The 24,482-nt window shown below is 45.9% G+C and overlaps 1 pseudogene; it reads left to right on the top strand.

The window, feature by feature from the left end:
* Positions 1-23,320, top strand: part of LOC147978870 (uncharacterized) — a 94,942-nt pseudogene extending 71,622 nt beyond the window's left edge.
* Positions 23,321-24,482: the final 1,162 nt, after the last annotated feature.

Below are 24,482 nucleotides of genomic sequence, written 5' to 3'. Positions count from 1 at the left end.
TTTTAAGGTGAAGATCACCAAATCTAGGCAGGGCCATAAGGGCAACAAGCAACAAGAGGCAAGCGAAAAAGAGGAGAACGGAAAAGAGGGTGAATAAAACGGCAAGGGTGAAGTGGGGGAGAGTAAAACGAGAGGCAAATGGAAAATAATGTAATGTGAAGGGTAAGAGTTGTGATGGGTACTTGGTATGTCTTGACTTGGCATAGATCTCCCCAGCAACAGCGCCAGAAATCCTTCTTGCTACCTCTTGAGCATGCGTTGGTTTTCCCTTGAAGAGGAAAGGGTGATGCAGCAAAACAGCGTAAGTATTTCCCTCAGTTTTTGAGAACCAAGGTATCAATCCAGTAGAAGACCATGCGTGAGTCACCTCATACCTACACAAACAAATAAGAACCTCGCAACCAACGCGATAAAGGGGTTGTCAATCCCTTCATGACCACTTGCAAGAGTGAGATCTGATAGAGATAATGATAAATAAGATAAATATTTTTGGTATTTTTATGATATAGATTGAAAGTAAAGATTGCAAAATAAAATAGAATGGAAACTTTTATGATGGAAAATAGACCCGGGGGCCATAGGTTTCACTAGTGGCTTCTCTCAAGATAGCATAAGTATTACGGTGGGTGAACAAATTACTGTCGAGCAATTGATAGAATTGAGCATAGTTATGAGAATATCTAGGTATGATCATGTATATAGGCATCACGTCCGTGACAAGTAGACCGACTCCTGCTTGCATCTACTACTATTACTCCACGCATCGACCGCTATCCAGCATGCATCTAGAGTATTAAGTTCATAAGAACAGAGTAACTCTTTAAGCAAGATGACATGATGTAGAGGGATAAACTCATGCAATATGATATAAACCCCATCTTTTTATCCTCGATGGCAACAATACAATACGTGTCGTTTCCCTTTCTGTCACTAGGATCGAGCACCGCAAGATTGAACCCAAATCTAAGCACTTCTCCCATTGCAAGAAAGATCAATCTAGTAGGCCAAACCAAACTGATAATTTGAAGAGACTTGCAAAGATAACCAATCATACATAAAAGAATTGAGAGAAGATTCAACTATTGTTCATTGATAATCTTGATCATAAACCCACAATTCATCGGATCTCGACAAACACACCGCAAAAGAAAATTACATCGAATAGATCTCCAAGAAGATCGAGGAGAACTTTGTATTGAGATCCAAAGAGAGAGAAGAAGCCATCTAGCTAATAACTATGCACCCAAATGTCTGAGGTAAACTACTCACACATCATCGGAGGGGCCATGGAGTTGATGTAGAGGCCCTTTGTGATCAATGCCCCCTCCAACGGAGCTCTGGAAAAGGCCCCAAGATGGGATCTCTTGGGTACAGAAGGTTGCGGCGGTGGAAATAGGGTTTTGTTGTGCTCCTGGATGTTTTCGGGGTATGTGAGCATATATAGGAGGAAGAAGTAGGTCGGTTGAGCCACGAGGGGCCCATGAGGGGGGAGGGCGCTCCCGGGGGGTAGGCGCGCCCCCTGCCTCGTGGACACCTCGTTCGTTTCTTGACGTCCACTCCAAGTCCTCTAGATCACGTTTGTTCCAAAAATCACGCTCCCGAAGGTTTCATTCTGTTTGGACTCCGTTTGATATTCCTTTTCTGCGAAACACTAAAATAGGAAAAAAACAGCAATTTGCACTGGGCCTTGGGTTAATAGGTTAGTCCCAAAAATAATATAGAAGTGTAAAATAAAGCCCATTAACATCCAAAACAGATAATATAATAGCATGGAGCAATAAAAAATTATAGATATGTTGGAGATGTATCATCGGTAACGAGATTGAACTAGGTATGATGATACCGGCGATCGAATCTCGGGTAAGTAACATACCGATGGCAAAGGGAATGACGTATGTTGTTATGCGGTTTGACCAATAAAGATCTTCCTAGAATATGTAGGAGCCAACATGAGCATCCAGGTTCCGCTATTGGTTATTGGCCGAAGATGTGTCTCGGTCATGTCTACATAGTTCTCGAACCCGTAGGGTCCGCACACTTAATGTTCGATGATGATTTGTATTATGAGTTATGTGATTTGATGACCGAAGTTTGATCGGAGTCCCGGATGAGATCAAGGACATGACGAGGAGTCACGAAATGGTCGAGACATAAATATTGATATATTGGAAGGTTATGTTTGGACACCAGAAGGGTTCCAGAAAGGTTCGGACATTTTCCGCAGTACCAGGGGGTTACTGGAACCCCCCGGAGGGTTAATGGGCCTTCATGGGCCCTTGAGGAGAGAGGAGGTAGGCGGCCAGGTGGAGGCGCCCCCCAAGCCCAAGAATTGGATTAGGGTTGGGGGGTGGCCCCCCTATCCTTCTTCTCGTCCTTCTCTTTCCCCTTCTCCTTCTTGGAATAGGAAAGGGGGCATATCCTACTTGGACCGGGAGTCCAAGTAGGACTCCCCCCCTTGGCGCGCCACACCTTGGACGGCCTCCTCCTCCCCCCTCCTTTATACACGTGGGGAGGGGGCATCCCAAAGACACACAAGTTTCTCTTAACCGTGTGCGGTGCCCCCCTCCACAGTTACACACCTTGGTCATATCGTCGCAGTGCTTAGGCGAAGCCCTGCGCCGGTAGCTTCATCATCACCGTCGCCACGCCGTCGTGATGACGGAACTCTACCTCGGCCTCAACTGGATCAAGAGTTCGAAGGACGTCATCGAGCTGAACGTGTGCTGATCGCGGAGGTGTCGTACGTTCGGTACTTGGATCGGTTGGATCGCGAAGACGTTCGACTACATCAACCGCGTTACTAAATGCTTCAGCTTTCGATCTACGAGGGTATGTGGACACAATCTCCCTGCTTGTTGCTATGCATCTCCTAGATAGATCTCGCATGATCGTAGTAAATTTGTTGAAATACTACATTCTCCAACACCCTCTATGGCCCAATAAGGCCCAATACTCTCCCGGTGCCTCCGGAACCCCTTCCGACATTCCGATAACTTTCCGGTGTATTCTGAAACCGTTCTGGAGACCAAATAGCATCGTCCTATATATCAATCTTTACCTCCGGACCATTTCGGAGCTCCTCGTCATGTCTGTGATCACATCCAGGACTCCGAACAACATTCGGTCACCAAACCATATATAACTCATATAATACCAAATCGACATCGAATGTTAAGCATGCGGACCCTATGGGTTCGAGAACTATGTAGACATGATTGAGACACCAACCCGGTCAATAACCATTAGCGGAACCTAGATGCCCATATTGGCTCCTACATATTCTATGAAGATCTTTATCGGTCAAACCGTGATGACAACATACGTAATTCCCTTTGTCAATCGGTATTTTGCTTGCCCAAGATTCGATCATCCATATCTTCATACCTAGTTCAATCTCATTACCGGCAAGTCTCTTTACTTGTTTCGTAATACATCACCTCGTGACTAACTCATTAGTTGTTTGCTTGGAAGCTTATGATGTGTATTATCGAGAGGGCCCAAAGATACCTCTCTGATACTCAGAGTGACAAATCCTAATCTCGATCTATGCCAACTCAACAAACACCTTCGGAGATACCTATAGAGCATATTTATAATTACCCAGTTACGTTGTCACGTTTGATAGCACATAAGGCATTCCTCCGGTATCTAGGAGTTGCATAATCTCATAGTCGAAGGAACATGTATTTGACATGAAAAAAGCAATAGCAATAAAACTGAACGATCATTATGCTAAGCTAACAGATGGGTCATGTCCATCACATCATTCTCCTAATGATGTGACCCGTTATCAACTGATAACTCATGTCCATGGTTAGGAAACCTTAACCATCTTTGATCAACGAGCTAATCTAGTAGAGGCTCACTAGGGACACGGTGTTTTGTTTATGTATTCACACATGTATTTAAGTTTCCGATCAATACAATTCTAGAATGAATAATAAACCTTTATCATGAATAAGGAAATATAAAATAACAACTTTATTATTGCCTCTAGGGCATATTTCCTTCAGTCTCCCACTTGCACTAGAGTCAATAATCTAGTTCAGACATCGCCATGTGATTAACACTAATAGTTCATATCGCCATGTGATTAACACCCATAGTTCACATCGCCATGTGACCAACACCCAAAGGGTTTACTAGAGTCAATGGTCTAGTTCACATCTCCATGTGATTAACACCCAAAGAGTACTAAGGTGTGATCATGTTTTGCTTGTGAGAGAGGTTTAGTCAACGGGTCTGCCACATTCAGATCTGTATGTATTTTTGCAAATTTCTATGTCTACAATGCTCTGCATAGAGCTACTCTAGCTAATTGCTCCCACTTTCAATACGTATCAAGACTGAGACTTAGAGTCATCTAAATCGGTGTCAAATCTTGCATCGACGTAACCCTTTATGACGAACTCTTTAGCACCTCCATAACCGAGAAATATCTCCTTAGTCCTCTTAGGTAACTAAGGATAATTTTGACCGTTGTCCAGTGATCTACTCCTGGATCACTATTGTACCCCCTCGCCAAACTCATGGCAAGGTACACAACAGGTTTGGTACACATCATGGTATACTTTATAGAACCTATGGCTGAGGCATAGGGAATGACTTTCATTCTCTCTCTATCTTCTGTTGTGGTCGGGTTTTGAGTCTTACTCAACTTCACACCTTGCAACATAGGTAAGAACCCTTTCTTTGACTGACCCATTTTTAACTTCTTCAAAACTTTGCCAAGGTATGAGCTTTGTGGAAGTCCTATTAAGCGGCTCGATCTATCCCCCATAGATCTTGATGCCCAATATGTAAGCAGCTTCACCGAGGTCTTTCATTGAAAAGCTCTTATTCAAGTATCCTTTTATGCTATCCAGAAATTCTATATCATTCCCAATCAACAATATGTCATCTACATATAATATCAGAAATGCTACAGAGACTTTCTTGTAAATACAAGCTTCACTGAAAGTCTGTATAAAACCATATGCTTTGATCACCTCATCAAAGCATATATTCCAACTCCGAGATGCTTGCACCAATCCATAGATGGATCGCTGGAGCTTGCACACTTTGTTAGCACCTTTAGGATCGACAAAACCTTCTGGTTGCATCATATACAACTATTCTTTAAGAAATCCATTAAGGAATGTAGTCTTGACGTCCATTTACCAAATTTCATAATCATAAAATGCGGCAATTGCTAACATGAATCGGACTGATTTAAGCATCGCTACGGGTGAGAAGGTCTCATCGTAGTCAACCCCTTGAACTTGAAGACCTTTCACGACAAGTCGAGCTTTGTAGACGGTGACATTACCATCAATGTCAATCTCCTTCTTGAAGATCCATTTATTCTCAATGGCTTGTCGATCATCGGGCAAGTCCACCAAACTCCACACTTTGTTCTCATACATGGATCCTATCTTAGATTTCATGGCCTCAAGCCATTTATCGGAATCTGGGCTCATCATAGCTTATTCATAGTTCATAGGTTCGCCATGGTCTAGTAACATGACTTCCAGGACAGGATTACCGTACCACTCTGGTGCAGAATGTGCTCTGTTCGACCTACGAGGTCCAGTAGTAACTTGATCTGAAGTTTCATGATCATCATCATTAGCTTCCTCTCTAGTTGGTGTAGGCATCACGGGAACAGATTGCTCTGATGTGCTACTTTCCAAATTGAGAGAAGGTACAATTAACTCATCAAGTTCTACTTTCCTCCCTCACTTCTTTCAAGAGAAAACTCCTTCTCTAGAAATGTTCCATTCTTGGCAACAAAGATCTTGCCTTCGGATCTATGGTAGAAGGTGTACCCAGTTGTTTCCTTAGGGTATCCTATGAAGATGCACTTCTCCGATTTGGGTTTGAGATTATCAGGCTGAAGCCTTTTGACATAAGTGTCGCAACCCCAAACTTTAAGAAATGATGGCTTAGGTTTCTTGCCAAACCACAATTCATATGGTATCGTCTCAACGGACTTAGACGGTGCCCTATTTAACGTGAATGCGGCTGTCTCCAATGCATAACTCCAAAACGATAGTGGTAAATCGGTAAGAGACATCATAGATTGCACCATATCTAATAAAGTACAGTTACAACGTTCGGACACACCATTACACTGGGGTGTTCCAGGTGGCGTGAGTTGTGAAACTATTCCACATTGTTTTATATGAAGGCCAAACTCGTAACTCAAATATTCGCCTCTACGATCAGATCGTAGAAACTTTATTTTCTCATTATGATGATTCTCCACTTCACTCTGGAATTCTTTGAACTTTTCAAATGTTTCAGACTTGTGTTTCATTAAGTAGATATACCCATATCTGCTCAAATCATCTCTGAAGGTCAAAAAATAATGATACCCGCCGCGTGCCTCAACACTCATCGGACCGCATACATCGGTATGTATTATTTCCAATAAGTCATTGGCTCGCTCCATTGTTCCGGAGAATGGATTTTTAGTCATCTTACCCATGAGGCATGGTTCGCAAGTATCAAATGATTCATAATCAAGTGATTCCAAAAGTCCATCTGCACGGAGTTTCTTCATGCGCTTTACACCAATATGACCTAAACGGCAGTGCCATAAGTATGTTGCACTATCATTACCAACTTTCCATCTTTTGGCATCAATATTATGAATATGTGTATCACTACGATCAAGATTCAAGAAACCATTTACATTGGGTGTATGACCATATAAGGTTTTGTTCATGTAAACAGAACAACAATTATTCTCTGACTTAAATGAATAACCATATTGCAATAAACATGATCCAATCATATTCATGCTCAACGTAAACGCCAAATAACACTTATTTAGGTTCAACACTAATCCCGAAGGTAGAGGGAGTATGCGATGGTGATCTTATCAACCTTGGAATCACTTCCAACACACATCGTCACCTCTCCCTTAACTAGTCTTTGTTCATTCTGCAACTCCTGTTTTGAGTTACTAATCTTAGCAACTGAACCGGTATCAAATACCCAGGGGCAACTACGAACACTAGTAAGGTACACATCAGTAGCATGTATATCAAATATACCCTTAATCACTTTGCCATCCTTCTTATTCGCCAAGTATTTGGGGCACTTCCGCTTCTAGTGACCATTTCCTTTGTAATAGAGGCACTCAGTTTCTGGCTTGGGTCCAGCTTTGGGTTACTTCATAGGAGCGGTAACTTTCTTGCCATTCTTCTTGAAGTCCCCTTTCTTTCCCTTACCCTTTTTCTTGAAACTAGTGATTTTGTTAACCATCAACACTTGATGCTCTTTCTTGATTTCTACCTTCGTCGATTTCAGCATCGCGAAGAGCTTGGGAATTGTTTCTGTCATCCCTTGCACATTATAGTTCATCATGAAGTTCTAGTAGCTTGGTGATAGTGACTAGAGAACTCATGTCAATCACTATCTTATCTGGAAGATTAACTCCCACATGATTTAAGCGATTGTACTACCCAGACATTCTGAGCACATGCTCACTAGCGCTATTCTCCTCCATCTTGTAGGCAAAGTATTTGTCAGAGGTCCCATACCTCTCTACATGGGCATGAGTCTGAAATACCAATTTCAGCTCTTGGAGCATCTCATATGCTCCATGGCGTTCAAAATGTTTTTGAAGTCCCAGTTCTAAGCCGTAAAGCATGGCACACTAAACTATCAAGTAGTCATCATACCGAGCTTATCAAACGTTCATAACGTATGCATTTGCTCCTGCAATATAGGTTTGTCACCTAGCGGTGCATCAAGGAAATAATTCTTCTGTGCAACAATGAGGATAATCCTCAGACCACGAACCCAGTCCGCATCATTGCTACTATCATCTTTCAACTTATTTTTCTCTAGGAACATATCAAAAATAAGGGAGCTATATCGTGATCTAGTGATCTACAACATAGGTATGCAAATACTACCAGTACTAAGTTCATGAGAAATTAAGTTCAATTAATCAAATTACTTAAGAACTCCCACTTAAATAGATAAGTGATACGTGATCCAAATCAACTAACCCATGTCTGATCATCATGTGAGATGGGGTAGTCATCAATGGTGAACATCTCTATGTTGATCATATCTACTATATGACTCATGTTCGACCTTTCGGTCTCTAGTGTTCCGAGGCCATGTATGTACATGCTAGGCTCATCAAGTTTAACCCAAATATTCCGCGTGTGTAAATCTGGCTTACACCCGTTGAATGTGAACGTAGAGTCTACCACACCCGATCATCACGTGGTGTCTCAAAATGACGAACTGTAGCAATGGTGCATACTCAGGGAGAACACTTTTACCTTGAAATTTAGTGAAGGGATCATCTTATAATGCTACCATCGTACTAAGCAAAATAAGATGCATAAAAGATAAACATCACATGCAATCAAAATATGTGACATGATATGGCCATCATCATCTCGTGCTTTTGATCTCCATCTCCAAAGAATCTTCATGATCTCCACCGTCACTGGCTCGACACCTTGATCTCCATCGTAGCGTCGTGGTCGTCTCGCCAACTATTGCTTCTACAACTATCGCTAATGCATAGTGATAAAGTAAAGCAATTACATGGCGTATGCATTTCATACAATAAAGATACAACCATAAGGCTCCTGCCGGTTGCTAGATAAATTACAAAACATGATCATCTCATACAATAACGTATATCACATCATGTCTTGACCATATCACATCACAACATGCCCTGCAAAAATAAGTTAGTCGTCCTCTACTTTGTTGTTGCAAGTTTTACGTGGCAGCTACAGGCTTCTAGCAAGAACCATTCTTACCTATGCATAAAAGCACAACAGTGTTTCGTCAAGTTTAATATTTTAACCTTCTTCAAGGACCGACACAGTCTAATTTGATTCAACTAAAGTAGGACAAACAAACACCCGCCAGCCACCTTTATGCAAAACTAGTTGCATGTCAATCGGTGGAACCGGTCTCATGTGCGTGGACATGTAAGGTTGGTCTTTGCCGCTTGATCCCACAATACCGCCGAATTGAAATAAAATGTTGGTGGTAAGCAGTATGACTATCACTGCCCACAACTCTTTGTGTTCTACTCATGCATATAATCTACGCATAGACCTGGCTCATGATGCCACTATTGGGAATCGTTGCATGGAAAACAAAAACAATTCTATGCACACGCAATGATCTATCCATGGATATGCTGTAATGCCCATGATGCGGCTATAGCTCCCACGTGTCGAGGCACGACTTAGAGACATAACCGCATAGTGGTTTGTCGCAAGAAGGGTCATCTTCACAAACATCCCATGTAATGAATAAGACGGGGATAAATAGAGTTGGCTTCCACTCGCCACGTCACACAATACATAAATAATTCATACATCATCGAAAAACACTCATAGACCGGCTACGGTCAAATCAAAATGAAAAAGGAAGATAAACCCCAAATGCTAGATTCCCGATCGTCCCAACTGGGCTCCACTACTGATCATCAGGAAACGACACATAGTAACGACCAAGGTCCTCGTCGAACTCCCACTTGAGTTCGGTAGCATCACCTGCACTGGTATCATTGGCACCTGCAACTATTTGGAAGTATCCGTGAGTCACGAGGACTCAGCAATCTCACAGTCGCGAGATCAAGACTATTTAAGTTTATGGGTAGGATAGGGTAATGAGGTGGAGTTGCAGCAAGCGCTAAGCAAGTATGGTGGATAACATACGCAAACAAGAGTAAGATGAAAAGCTACGCAACGGTCGAGAAGCTAGAAGTGATCAAGAAGTGATCCTGAAACTACTTACGTTCAAACATAACACAAACTGTGTTCACTTCCCGGACTCCGCCGAAAAGAGACCATCAGGGATACACACGTGGTTGATTCATTTTAATTAAGTCAAGTGTCAAGTTCTCTACAACCAAATATTAACAAATTCCCATCTGCCACATAACCGTGGGCATGACTCTCGAAAGTTTATACCCTGCAGGGGTGTCCCAACTTAGCCCATCACAAGCTCTCACGATCAACGAAGGATATTCCTTCTCCCGAAAAGACCCGATCAGTCTCGGAATCCCGGTTACAAGACATTTCGACAATGGTAAAACAAGAGCAGCAAGACCGCCCGACTGTGCCGACAAATCCCGATAGGAGCTGCACATATCTTGTTCTAAGGGCACACCGGATGAGACATCCTACGAGTAAAACCAACCCTCAAATTTCCCCGAGGTGGCCCTGCAGTCTACTCGGTTCGAACCAACACTCAAAGGAGCACTGGCCCGGGGGGTTAAAATAAAGATGACCCTCGGGTCTATAGAACCCAAGGGAAAGTTATAGGTTGTTAGGCAATTGTAAAACCAAGGTTGGGCCTTGCTGGAGGAGTTTTATTCAAGGTGAACTGTCCAGGGGGTCCCATAACTCCAACCGCGTAAGGAACGCAAAATCAAGGAACATAACACCGGTATGACGGAAACTAAGGCGGCAAGAGTGGAACAAATCACCAGGCAAAAGGCCGAGCCTTCCACCGTTTACCAAGTATATAGGTGCATTAATTTAAATAAGAGATATTGTGATATCCCAACATATCCATGTTCCAACATGGAACATACTACAACTTCACCTGCAACTAACAACGCTATAAGAGGGGCTGAGCAAAAGCGGTAACATAGCCAAACAACAGTTTGCTAGAAAGGTGGGTGAGAGGCTTGACATGGCAATATGGGAGCCATGATATAACAAGTGGTAGGTAGCGCGACATAGCGATATAGCGAAGAATTAGCAAGCAAAGATAGAAGTGATATCGAGGGTATGGTCATCTTGCCTACAAAGTACTCAGAGTTGTTGAAAGCTTGATCCTCTTTAGCGTACTCAACAGGTTCCTCGTTCACATACTCATCTCCAAACTCTACCCAAAGCAAGAACACAAGCAATAGGACAACAATCAATCACGGTGCAATGCACAAGCAACATTGTGCTAGACATGGCATGGAATGCAAGATATGATGTGCAATGCATATGCGCGCTCCGGAAGGGAAAGAATGATCAAGGCATCAACTTGTCAAAACAAATATGCCACTAGAAAGATGAGGTGATTTCGGTCGAAATTGATATAAGGATCATCAGAAACGGATGCACGATTTGCAAATGGCAAGCAATACAAGACTGAAGCAAATCTGCGATTAATAGCATGATAGCACTTAGAATGCCACAAGAAACTAAGCTACTGCACTCCAACATAGCAACAAATCATATGAGCATAAATTACACATGAAGCTCTTCAAAACATGAACACTAAGCTCTTGCTAGTTCTCAACAGAACAAGCTCAAAATAGCATGGCAAAAATGCAAACGATATCAGCTTCACAGACTTAGAGAAAATACTAACATGTCAAAAACAACATCAGGAAGCCATGTTTAGAGCAAGCAAACAACATGCTACAGGAACATAACATGGCAAACAAAGGCATGACATGCTAGTAATAAACACATAGAACAAAACTCCTTAATGATCATAACCCAAAGAGGCGTGGAAAATAATGTGGCACCCATGATGGCAAGTTATGTTAACAGTTTCAGACTTGGTGGAATTCCAGGGCATGGCAGAAACAGATTCATGATAGCAACTTTGCAAGCTCATGCCACTCACCACAAAGCATTACATGACAACACAAGCATACCAACAGTAATAAGACATGTTCATGAAGCTACAAATGGCAAGATCAAGTTCATAGGATGCATGGATCGCTAGCAAAACACATGGCAATATTGATTAACATGTTAACAATCTGCCAGGAACAATATTTAGCAAACGTAGAGCAATAAAATGACGTGCTACACTACTCCATAGTAGCAACTAGAGGCATAAATGGATAGAGCGATACCACATCTACAAAACATGATTAGTGAACTATCTCAAAATGTGCATGGATCTCATGATAGCAACAAGTTTACATGGCATCAAAATGTAACAGAAAAAGGACTTAGCAAAATCACTGTCTGAAATCAGCAACATTATGAGGCCTACTTTGCATGCTTGTGCTAGTCACCACATAGATCACAAAAATACAAGACTTGCACCGCTGTGATGATGGCATGATGGAGTTCATAAAACATGTAGACATCGTGCTCATAGGATGCACACACAAAGTGCAATGAAAATGACAAATCACCATGTTCTGTTAAGAACCAGCAGTTAACATCATATAGCACTTTTGCAACAATGATAATGGCATCAATATGGATAGTAACATGCATGCAAATGACACTAACGTGAAGAGCATAACGAGATGAACATTTCGACATATCATATGCATGAATCGAAACTATGAGCATGGATTTATGGCATGACAAAGGGGGCATGAAAATAATGGGATTTCGGGACTTAGAGGAAATTTCACCTCTGAAACAGATCTAGGGTTGAGGGCGCGATCGTCGAGGTTCGTCGGAGGAGAAGTGGATGGTGAACGGAGAAGCTCGAGGGGCAGCCGGAGGGGTCGGGACCGGCCGGATCTACTCGCCGGAGGGGGCGCCGGAGTGGGGCCACTGGCGAGGGGCTCCGGGGCGGCACGGTCGCCAAGGCGGACTACGAGGTCGGCGGGCGGCGGAGTGAAGGACGGCGGCGCGGCGAGGGGACTACGGCGGCGCGGGCAAAGGGCGTCGCCGGCGGGAGGCGGCGCAGGTGCGGGGACAGCGCGACTCGATGGAGGAGATCGGGTAGCTCGGGGGTCCTCACGCGGGCGGCGGCGGAGAGCTTCGGGCTCGGGCGGGCCCGACTCGGGCCGGCGGGCCGACAGCGGTGGGAGCAAGGCACCGGACAGGTAGCGCAATGCTATTGGCGCGGAGCGGCGGCGGCGATTCGTCCGGTGGGATCCGGACGTGTCCGATGGCGGAGGGGCGATTTGCTAGGGTTTCGTCTGCGATTTTTGGAGGAGGTGTATATTTATAGGTAGGGGAGCTAGGAGTGTCCAAATGAGGTGGGGTTTTCACCCACACGATCGTGATCCAATGACGGAGAGCATGGAGGGGGTTTAGATGGGTTGCTGGGCTGTTTTGGAGGGGTGTTGGGCTGCAACAAAAGAGGGCTTTTGCGGTTACCCGCTGGCTCGCCGGCTCGAGTCGGGCTCGCCCGGGCCCGAAGCTCTCCGCCGCCACCCGCGCGAGGACCCCCGAGCCGCCCGATCTCCTCCACCGAGCTGCGCCGTCCCCGCACCTGCGCTGCCTCCCGCCGACGACGCCCTTCGCACGCGCCGCCGTCCTTCACTCTTCTGCCCGCCGACCTCGTCGTCCGCCTCGGCGATCGTGCCGCCCCGGAGCCCCTCGCCGGCGGCCCCACTCTGGCGCCTCCTCCGGTGAGCACATCCGGCCGGTCCTGACCCCTACGGTCCCGAAATCCCATTATTTTCATGTCTCCTTTGTCATGCCATAAATTCATGCTCGTTGCTTCAAATCATGCATATGATATATCAAAATGTTCGTCTCGTGATGCTCTTCATGTTAGTGGCATTTGCATGAATGTTACTCTCCATTTGGATGCCATTGTCGTAGTTTCAAGAGTGCTATAAAATGATGTCTGCTGAAATTTGACAGAACTTGGTGATTTGTCATTTTTGTTGCATTTTGTATGTGCACCCTATGAGCATGATGTCTACATGTTTTATGAGGTCCACCATGCCATCTTTACAGGGGTGAAAACCTTGTATTTTTTATCTATGTGGTGACTAGCACAAGCATGCAATTTAGGCTCCATAATGTTGCTGATTTCAGACTATTTTTGTAGTCATTTTCCTGTTACATTTTGATGCCATGTAAACTTGTTGCTACCATGAGATCGATGCACATTTTGAGTTAGTTCAGTAAGCATGTTTTGTAGATGTGGTGTTGCTCTATCCATTAATGCCTTTGGATGCAATTATGGATCAATCTAGCATGTCATTTCCTTGCTCTACTTTTGCTAAATATTGTTCCTGACAGATTGTTAACATGAGATTCAACTTTGCCATGGGTATTGCTAGTGATGCATGTACCCTATGAACTTGCTCTTGACATGCTTAGCTTCTTGAATATGTTTACTTCATGTTGGTTACCTTGCCATGCCATGTAATGCCTTGTGGTGAGTGAATGGAGCTTCCAAAGTTGCTATCATGAATATGTTTATGCCATGATCTATTTTTCTTCTAAGTCTGAAACTGTTAACATAACTTGCCATGTTTGCATGGGTGCCACATCAATTTCCATGCCTCTTTGGGTTATGATAATTAAGGAGCTTTGTTCTATGTGTTTATTACTAGCATGCCATGCCTTTTTTGCCACGTTATGTTCCTGTAGCATGTTGTTTGCTTGCTCTAAACATGGCTTCCTGATGTTGTTTTTGACATGTTAGTATTTTCTCTAAGTCTATGAAGCTGATATTGTTTGCATTTTTGCCATGATATTTTGATCTTGTTCTATTGAGAACAGCAGGAGCTTAGTGTTCATGTTTTGAAGAGCTTCATGTGTACTTTATGCTCATATGCTTTGTTGCTATGTTGGAGTGTAGTAGCTTAGTTTCTTGTGGCATTCTAAGTGCTATCATGCTGTTAATCGCAGATTTGCTTCATTCTTGTATTGCTTTCCATTTGCAAATCGTGCATCCATTTCCGATGATCCTTATATTGATTTCGACCAAAATTACCTCATCTTTCCAGCGGCATATTTGTTTTGACAAGTTCATGCCTTGATCATTCTTTCCCTTCTGGATCACGCATATGCATTGCACATCATATCTTGCATTCCATGCCATGTCATCATGTTGCTTGTGCATTGCACCGTGATTGATTGTTGTTCCGTTGCTTGTGTTCTTGCTTTGGGTAGAGCCAGGAGACGAGTACGTGAACGAGGAACCTGTTGAGTACGCAAACGAGGATCAAGCTTTCGACAACTTTGAGTACATTGCAGGCAAGATGACCATACCCTCGATATCACTTCTATCTTTGCTTGCTAGTTGTTCGTTCTATCGCTATGTCGCGCTACCTACCACTTGTTTATCATGCCTCCCATATTGCCATATCAAGCCTCTAACCCATCTTCCTAGTAAACCGTTGTTTGGCTATGTTACCGCTTTTGCTCAGCCCCTCTTATAGCGTTGTTAGTTGCAGGTGAAGTTGAATTTGTTCCATGTTGGAACATGGATATGTGTTGGGATATCACATTATTTCTTATTTAATTAATGCATCTATATACTTGGTAAAGGGTGGAAGGCTCGGCCTTATGCCTGGTATTTTCTTCCACTCTTGCCGCCTTAGTTTCCATCATATCGGTGTTATGTTCCTTGATTTTGCGTTCCTTACGCGGTTGGGGTTATGGGACCCCCTTGACAGTTCGCCTTGAATAAAACTCCTCCAGCAAGGCCCAACCTTGGTTTTACATTTTCCTAACAACCTATAACTTTCCCTTGGGTTCTACAGACCCGAGGGTCATCTTTATTTTAACCCCCCCCCCGGGCCAGTGCTCCTCTGAGTGTTGGTCCGAACCGAGTAGACTGTGGGCCACCTCGGGGAAACTTGAGGGTTGATTTTACTCGTAGGATGTCTCATCCGGTGTGCCTTGAGAACGAGATATGTGCAGCTCCTATCGGGATTCGTCGGCACATTCGGGCGACTTTGCTTGTCTTGTTTTACCATTGTCGAAATGTCTTGTAACCGGGATTCCGAGACTGATCGGGTCTTTCCGGGAGAAGGAATATCCTTCGTTGATCGTGAGAGCTTGTGATGGGCTAAGTTCGGACACCCCTGCAGGGTATAAACTTTTGAGAGCCGTGCCCGCGGTTATGTGGCAGATGGGAATTTGTTAATATCTGGTTGTAGAGAACTTGAGACTTGACTTAATTAAAATGAATCAACCGCGTGTGTAGCTGTGATGGTGTATTTTCGGCAGAGTCCGGGAAGTGAACACGGTTTGTGTTATGTTTGAACGCAGTAGTTTCAGGATCACTTCTTGATCACTTCTAGCTTCTCGACCGTTGCGTAGCTTCTCATCTTACACTTGTTTGCATATGTTAGCCACCATATTTTCTTAGCGCTTGTTGTAGCTCCGCCTCAAAACCTTATCCTACTCATAAGCTTAAATAGTCTTGATCTCATGGGTGTGAGATTGTTGAGTCCCCGTGTCTCACGAATACTTCCAAAACAGTTGCAGGTGCCGATGATACCAGTGCAGGTGATGCTACCGAACTCAAGTGGGAGTTCGACGAGGACATTGGTCGTTACTATGTTTCGTTTCCTGATGATCAGTAGTGGAGCCTAGTTGGGACGATCGGGGATCTAGCATTTGGGGTTCATCTTCCTTTTCTTTTGGATTTGTCTGTAGTCGGACTATGAGTGTATTTTGGATGATGTATGAATTATTCATGTATTGTGTGATGTGGCAAGTGTAAGACAACTCTATTTATCCCTGTCTTATTCATTACATGGGATATTTGTGAAGATGACCCTTCTTGCGACAAAACCACTATGCGGTTATGTCTCTAAGTCGTGCCTCGACCCGTGGGAGCTATAGCCGCATCGCGGCATTACAAGTTGGTATCAGGTAATGGGATTTCGAAACTTAGAGGAAATTTCACCTCCGAAACAGATCTAGGGTTTCGGGCACGGTCGCCGAGGTTCACTGGAGGAGAAGTGGACGGCGGCCGGAGAAGCTCGAGGGGCGGCTGGAGGGGTCGGGACCGGCCGGATCTGCTCACCGGAGGAGGCGACGGAGTGGGGCCGCCGGCGAGGGGCTCCGGGGCGACGCGGTCGCCGAGGTGGACGACGAGGTCGGCGGGCAGCCAAGTGAAGGACGGCGGCGCATGCGAAGGGCGTCGCCGGTGGGAGGTGGCGTAGGCGCGGGGACGGCGTGGCTCGGTGGAGGAGATCGGGCGGCTCGGGGGTCCTCGCGCGGGCGGCGGCGGAGAGCTTCAGGCCCAGGCCGGCAGCGGTGGGAGCAAGGCGCCGGACAGGTGGCACGATGCTATTGGCGCAGAGCGGCGGCGGCGATTCGTCCGGTGGGATCCGGACATGTCCGGCAGGAGATGGGCTATTTGCTAGGGTTTCGTGTGCGCTTTTTGGAGGGGGTGTATATTTATAGGTAGGGGAGTAGGAGTGTCGAAATGAGGTGCGGTTTTCCCCCACACAATAGTTATCCAACGATGAAGAGCATGAAGGGGGTTTAGATGGGTTAGTGGGCTATTTTGGAGGGGTGTGGGGCTGCAACAAAAGAGGGCTTTTGCGGTTACCCGATTAACCGTTGGGGTATCAAACGACCTCCTAATGGAACGAAATTTGACAGGCGGCCTACCGGTGATGTACCAAGGCCACTCGACAAATCTCGACCCATTCCGAGAACGTTTTTCTCCCACTCACGAAACAAGATTAGACGGGTGCGACGGGTGCATGTGGGAGTGTCGGATCGCGAAACGGACAACGGGGAAAAAGACCGGATGCATGAGACGAACACGAATGCAAATGATATGCACATGATGACATGAGATGAAATGCATGACATGAGAAAAATGCAAAGCAAAAGACAAAACCCAACCACGGAGGGAATATCATATCACAAAGCCGAGAATGGCACGAGTCGGAGTTACAAATATGGATAGTTACATCCGGGGTGTTACAGATGCATAGCAACGAGGGGGGAGTGTGTCTACGTACCCTCATAGACCGTAATCGGAAGCATTTATTCAACGCAGTTGATGTATTCGTACACCTTCATGATCCGCCCGATCAAGTACCGAACGCACGGCACCTTCGCGTTCTGCACACGTTCAGCTCGGTGTCGTCCTCTCCATCTTGCTCCAGCAAGCGGGACGAGGTAGTAGATGAGTTCCGTCAGCATAACGGCGTGGTGACGGTGGTGGTGAAGTAATCCCGCAGGGCTTCACCTAAGCACTGCGACGATATAGAGCGGAGGAGTAAACTAGAGGCGGAGGGGTGCCGACACACGGCATGGAAGAAGTTGTGTATTGTGTGGAACCCCTCCCCACATATATATAGGTGTGGGAGGGGAGGAAGCGGCCCCTAGGGTGCCCTAAGTGGTGTGGCGGCAGCCCTAGGGCTCCTCACTTTGGCGCGCCCCCGCCCCCTGCCAAAAATTGGCATAAGGGAGAAGGAAAGGGAGGAGGCGCCCCCTTCTTTCCTTCCTCCCCTCTCCAGGATATGGTAAAAGGAGGTGGTGCCTCCCCCTTCCATCTAATTGGGTGTGGCTGCCTTAGAGGGGGCGCACCAGCCCATGTGGGCTAGTGTGTTCCCTCTACATGGCCCAATAATGCCCAATACTCTCCCGGTGCCTCCGGAACCCCTCCCGGTATTCCGATAACTTTCTACTGCATTCTGAAACCATACCGGAGACCAAATGTTGGGGAACGTAGCATGTAATTTCAAAAATTCCCTACGCTCACGCAAGATCAATCTAGGAGATTCATAGCAACGAGAGAGGGAGAGTGTGTCCGCGTACCCTCGTAGACTGAAAGCGGAAGCGTTCGACAACGCGGTTGATGTAGTCGAACTTCTTCTCGTTCCGACCAATCAAGTACCGAACGTACGGCACCTCAGAGTTCTGCACACGTTCAGCGATGACGTCCCTCAAACTCTTGATCTAGCAAAGTGTCGAGGGAGAGTTCTATCAGCACGACGGCATGGTGACGGTGATGGTGAAGTGATCCGCACAGGGCTTCGCCTAAGCACTACGTGAATATGACCGGAGGCGTAAACTGTGGAGGGGGGTGCCGCACACGACTAACAATGTTTGTTGTGTGTTCTAGCAGTGCCCCCCTCATATATATAGGTTGGAGGGGAGGAGAGGCAGCCAAGGGGGCGCCCCAAGTAGGAGGAATCCTACTTGGGGTCCTCCCAATTCGGCCACCCCTCTTTCCTGTTCCTATTAGGAGTAGGAAGGGAAGATGGGGAAGGGGGAATGCTATTCCATTTTTCCTTTCCTCCTTCCCCTTTTCTACTCCAATTTGGCCAGCCCATATGGGGGGCGCACCAGCCCCTTAGGGCTGGTATGTCCCTCTCTTGGCCCATTAGGCCCATATAGTTTGCCAGGGGTTGCCCGGAACCCCTTCCGGTGACCCGATACGTACCCGGTACCCCCAGAACACTTCCAGTGTCTGAATACTATCGTCCTATATATGAATCTTTACCTCTTGATCATTTTGAGACTCCTCGTCGTGTACGTGATCTCATCCGAGACTCTGTACAACATTTGATCACCAAATCACATAACCCATATAATACAAAATTGTCATCGAATGTTAAGCGTGCGGACCCCGCGGGTTCGAGAACTATGTAGACATGACCGATACACCTCTCCGGTCAATAACCAACAGTGGAACCTGGATACTCATATTGGTTCCCACATATTCTACAAAGATCTTTATTGGTCGTACCGTAATGACAACATACGTTATTCCCTTTGTCATCGGTATGTTACTTGCCCGAGATTCGATCGTCGGTATCTTCATACCTAGTTCAATCTGGTTACCGGCAAGTCTCTTTACTCGTTCCATAATGCATCATACCGCAACTAAATCATTAGTCACATTGCTTGCAAGGCTTATTATGATGTGCATTACCGAGAGGGCCCAGAGATACCTCTCCGATACTCAGAGTGACAAATCCTAGTCTCGATCTATGCCAACCCAACAAACACCTTCGGAGATACCTATAGAGCATCTTTATAATCACCCAGTTATGCTGTGATGTTTGGTAGCACGCAAGGTATTCGTCCGGTATCCAGGAGTTGCATAATATCATAGTCAAAGGAATATGTATAAGTCATGAAGAAAGCAATAGCAATAAAACTTAATGATCATTATGCTAAGCTAACGGATGGGTCTTGTCCATCACATAATTCTCCTAATGATGTGATCCCGTTCATCAAATGACAACACATGTCTATGGTTAGGAAACTCAACCATCTTTGATTAACGAGCTAGTCTAGTAGAGGCTTACTAGGGACACAGTGTTTTGTCTATGTATCCACACATGTATCAAGTTTCTGGTTAATACTCCCTCTGTCCTAGAATATAAGAACGTTTTTGACACTATGCTAGTGTTAATAACGTTCTTATATTTTGGGACGAAGGGAGTACAATTTTAGCATGAATAATAAACGTTTATCGTGATATAAGGAAATACAAAATAACAACTTTATTATTGCCTCTAGGGCATATTTCCTTCACAAATAGCATCATCCTATATATCAATCTTTACCTCCTAACCATTTCGGAGCTCCTCGTCATGTCCGTGATCACATCCGGGACTGCGAACAACATTCAGTCACCAAACCACATATAACTCATATAATACCAAATCGGCATCGAACGTTAAGTGTGTGGACCCTATGGGCTTGAGAACTATGTAGACATGACCGAGACACCTGTCCAGTCAATAACCAATAGCGGAATCTGGATGCCCATATTGGCTCCTACATATTCTACGAAGATCTTTATCGGTCGAACCCTTATGACAACATACGTAATTCCCTTTGTCAATCGGTATGTTACTTGCTCGATATTCGATCGTCAGTATCTTCATACCTAGTTTGGTCTCGTTACCGGCAAGTCTCTTTACTCGTTCCATAATACATCACCTCGTGACTAACTCATTAGTCGTTTACTTGCAAGCTTATGATGTGTATTACCGAGAGGGCCCTGAGATACCCTCTTTGATACTCAGAGTGACAAATCCTAATCTCGATCTATGCCAACTCAACAAACAGCTTCAGAGATACCTGTAGAGCATCTTTATAATCACCCAGTTACGTTGTGATGTTTGATAGCACATAAGGCATTCCTCTGGTATCCGGGAGTTGCACAATCTCATAGTCGAAGGAATATGTATTTGACATGAAGAAAGCAATAGCAATAAAATTGAACGATCATTATGCTAAGCTAACGGATGGGTCTTGTCCATCACATCATCATCTTAATGATGTGATCCCGTTATCAAATGACAACTCATGTACATGGCTAGGAAACCTTAACCATCTTTGATCAACGAGCTAGTCTAGTAGAGGCTCACTAGGGACAATGTGTTTGTTTATGTATTCACACATGTATTTAAGTTTTCGATCAATATAATTCTAGCATGAATAATAAACCTTTATCTTGAAGAAGGTAATATAAAATAACAACTTTATTATTGCATCTAGGGCATATTTCCTTCATCTTCATCATTCCTATGGTCACCATGATGAGGAGGGAGTAGTCCAATGATAACCCACAAGTATAGGGGATCACAATAGTTTTCGAGGGTAGAGTATTCAACCCAAATTTATAGATTCGACATAAGGGGAGCCAAAGAATATTTGTACATATTAGCAGTTGAGTTGTCAATTCAACCACATCTGGAGATTAAATATCTGCGGCAAAGTGATTAGTAGCACAGTAGTATGATAGTTTTGATGGAAGTGGTAATAGTAGTAGTGATGGTAACAGAGATAGCAATAGTTTTGTAGCAGTTGCAACAGTAGCAACAACGGTAGTAACTTAGCAAAAACAATATGTGAAAAACTCATAGGCACTGGATCGGTGATTTCATTGGATGATATTCATCATATAGTAGTTATAACATAGAGTGACATAGAACTAGCTCCAGTTCATAAATATAATGTAGGCATGTATTCTATAAATAGTCAAATGTGCTTATAATATGAACTCCTAAAGCAGAGGGGTCCATAAGGAAACTAAGGGATATTAAGGCCTCCTTTTAATAGAGAACCGGAACAAAGCATTAACACATACTGGATACATGAACTCCTAAAGCAATGGTAATCAGCGGAAATAATCCCAATTATTGTTACCTTTGGGTATGCGGATCATAACTCATAATAGGTGCGTATAACTTGCATGGTAGGATCAAGAACACAAATATATTGGTTGAAACATAAATGGTTCAGATCTGAGATCATGTCACTCAGGCCCTAGTGACAAGCATTAAGCATAGCAAAGTCATAGCAACATCAATCTCAGAACATAGTGGATACTAGGGATCAAGCCCTAACAAAACTAACTCGATTACATGATGAATCCCATCCAACCCCTCACCGTCTAGCAAGCCTACGAAGGAATTACTCACTCCCGGTGGGGAGCATCATGGAGTTGGTGATGAAGGAGAGTTGGTGATGACGATGGCGGCGAATCCCCCTCTTTGAAGCCCAGAATGGACTCCAGATCTTCCCTACCAGTGAAGAACAGGAGGTGGCGGCAACTCTGTACCGTGAAACGCGATGAAACTTTCTCTCTTATTTTTTCTGCAAAATTAGGATTTTATAGAGTTGGAATTAGGGTCAGCGGAGCCCCGTGGGCCCCACTACCCACCAGGGTGCGCCAGAGGGGGTCGCCCTGGTGCCTAGTGGGCCGCTGAGGCATCCCCTCCAGTGGGTCTTGGTTCCAAAATCTTCATTTATTCCAGAATAATTCTCCAAAAAGTTTCGTCCAATTTCGAGAACTTTTATTTCTGCACAAAAACAACACCATTGTAGTTTTGGTGAAAACAACGTCAGTCTGTGTCGAGGGAAACGACACCTACGGGATCACAAAGAATCCATTTTGCTACGATTGGTGGGCGTCAACATGGGGGGATTATCCAGGTTCGGGCCGCAAGTGATGCTTAATACCCTACTCCTGCTGGTTTATGTTTATCTGGTGTTCTTCGACTAGCTACAAAGTGTGTAGGGTCCAAAAGTCTGAATCCTCTCTCAGTACGCTACGGGCCTCCTTTTATAGTCAAAAGGGGCTGCCACGGTGGCACACAGGAGGTGGAAAGTTGTAAAGTAGTTGAGTCTATCTCCTGGCACCGTAGGACAAACGCATTTAATGCGCTGCCGACATGCCCTTCTTGCTTTATCGGGGACGGCAAGGAAGCTTGTCCCAGCTGTCGTCGCCTCGCCTGGCTTCGACGCGCGTCCGAACTGACGAGGCGTGTAGTGCCACGCTGGCTGGCTCCTGAGTTGGTGTGGTGGCAGAGTCTTCACGAAGATCTGCAGGCCACCACGCAGGTGCTTGCTGAGTTGGCCTGGAAGCCGCACATCGCCACGCAGGTGCTGGCCTAGTTGGTGGGCTGGCAGTTGTGTGGGAACGGCGGTGGAGTCTTGGCAGGTGTGGGCCTGGCTGCAGCCCCGCGGATGTCTTTGGCAAGGGTCTTGTCACGGCATCGTGGGCCTCCCCGATAAGGGTCTTGCCGGGGGGTCTCGTGGGTATCCTCGGCAAGGATCTTGCCGAGGATCTTCGTCTTCTGATTCTCATCTAGTCTTGTATGTTCTTGGTCTTCACACAGATCTGCATGCCACCACGGAGGCGCCTCCCGAGCTTTGGTTCCAATGCGGTTGAGGGCGTCTGAACTCTTAGGCCCAAGGGTGGCAGCCCTGCTGGTGTTGCGCAAGTTGCCCCGGCAAGGTTCTTGCCGGGGTCGTGAAGGCCGCGCCCGGCAAGGACCTTGCCAGGGGAGTTTCACCTCGCCCCTCAGTTCTTCATGCTCCTGGTCTTGAGCACGGCTGTGGTAACCTTGGCTTCTTCTGCCCCGCCAAGTGTGGCCACGGGCATGGGGCTGCGATTGCCCGCGCACAAGTAAAGGTGTACAAAAAGGGACCCGTACTTTTGTACACCAACAGGAGCCCTCGGGCCTGGGCCACATATAAGCACGGGGCATTATTGGGCCAGGCCAAGAATGGTGTGCGGGCGGGCGGAGTTTTTACTGCAGTAACTCCCTTGCTCGTTGCACTTCCCCATGACCCGCGTTGAATGCGTGACGTGGGGGTCGTGTGTGGGACAGTTGTTGCAGGCATGTGTCACATCATGGTAAAGAGGTGGCCCGCGCCTTCCCCATAAAAAGAGGAAAATGCAGGGGGGCGACTCATTTACTAAGTGGACTCGAGTTGCGGCCTTCAAGGCGCCTGTGCCCCACGATCATGGGGTGAAAAACAGCCACTTAAGTTGTCTTCTCGATTTTGGCTTGCTCGCCACGTGTCACCCATGCGTCGAAAATGGTAGGCAGTAGATGCACGGGGCACGGGCCTTAAATGGCGAAGCGGGAAACCGGGTCGTCGCTGATTGGAGCAGCGGGTTGGTCTTGATTCCCTGTGCCCCTGGCGGCCGGGTTGGTTGAGTGGGGCGGTCGAGCCCCGGCCCCGCCCCTTTATAAGAAGGGCAGGGGATGGCACCCCTCAATCCTTCATCATTCATCTCCTCCCACCTTGGCTCCTTCCTTCCTTTTGCTATGGCGAGAGGGCGCGCCAGCACTTTGACGGCGGCGACGAGGGTCTCTGTTCGATAGCGTGCCCCTCCCTCCCAAGAGCTCGTGGCGGAGGAGCCGGCCGTGAGAGGAAGAGGGAGGGGGCGAGGCCGAGACGCCGCATGGCGCTCAGGGAAGAGGAGGGCGGGGTGGCGCACCGGCCTCACCTCCGCTAGCGGCCCCTCCCCAATGGAGGGCCACGTCGGAGACCAGCCCCATGAATTCGTCATCAGGCTGCGCAGGCCAGTGCACCGTCGTCTTCGTCTCCCTA

The sequence above is a fragment of the Triticum urartu genome, chromosome 3A (genome assembly GCF_056163025.1).
Source record: "Triticum urartu cultivar PI428250 chromosome 3A, HENAU_Tu73, whole genome shotgun sequence".
In the NCBI taxonomy this organism is placed as follows: domain Eukaryota; kingdom Viridiplantae; phylum Streptophyta; class Magnoliopsida; order Poales; family Poaceae; genus Triticum; species Triticum urartu.
Note: the sequence above shows the minus strand (reverse complement) of the source record. Positions and strands in the feature narration are given on the sequence as shown.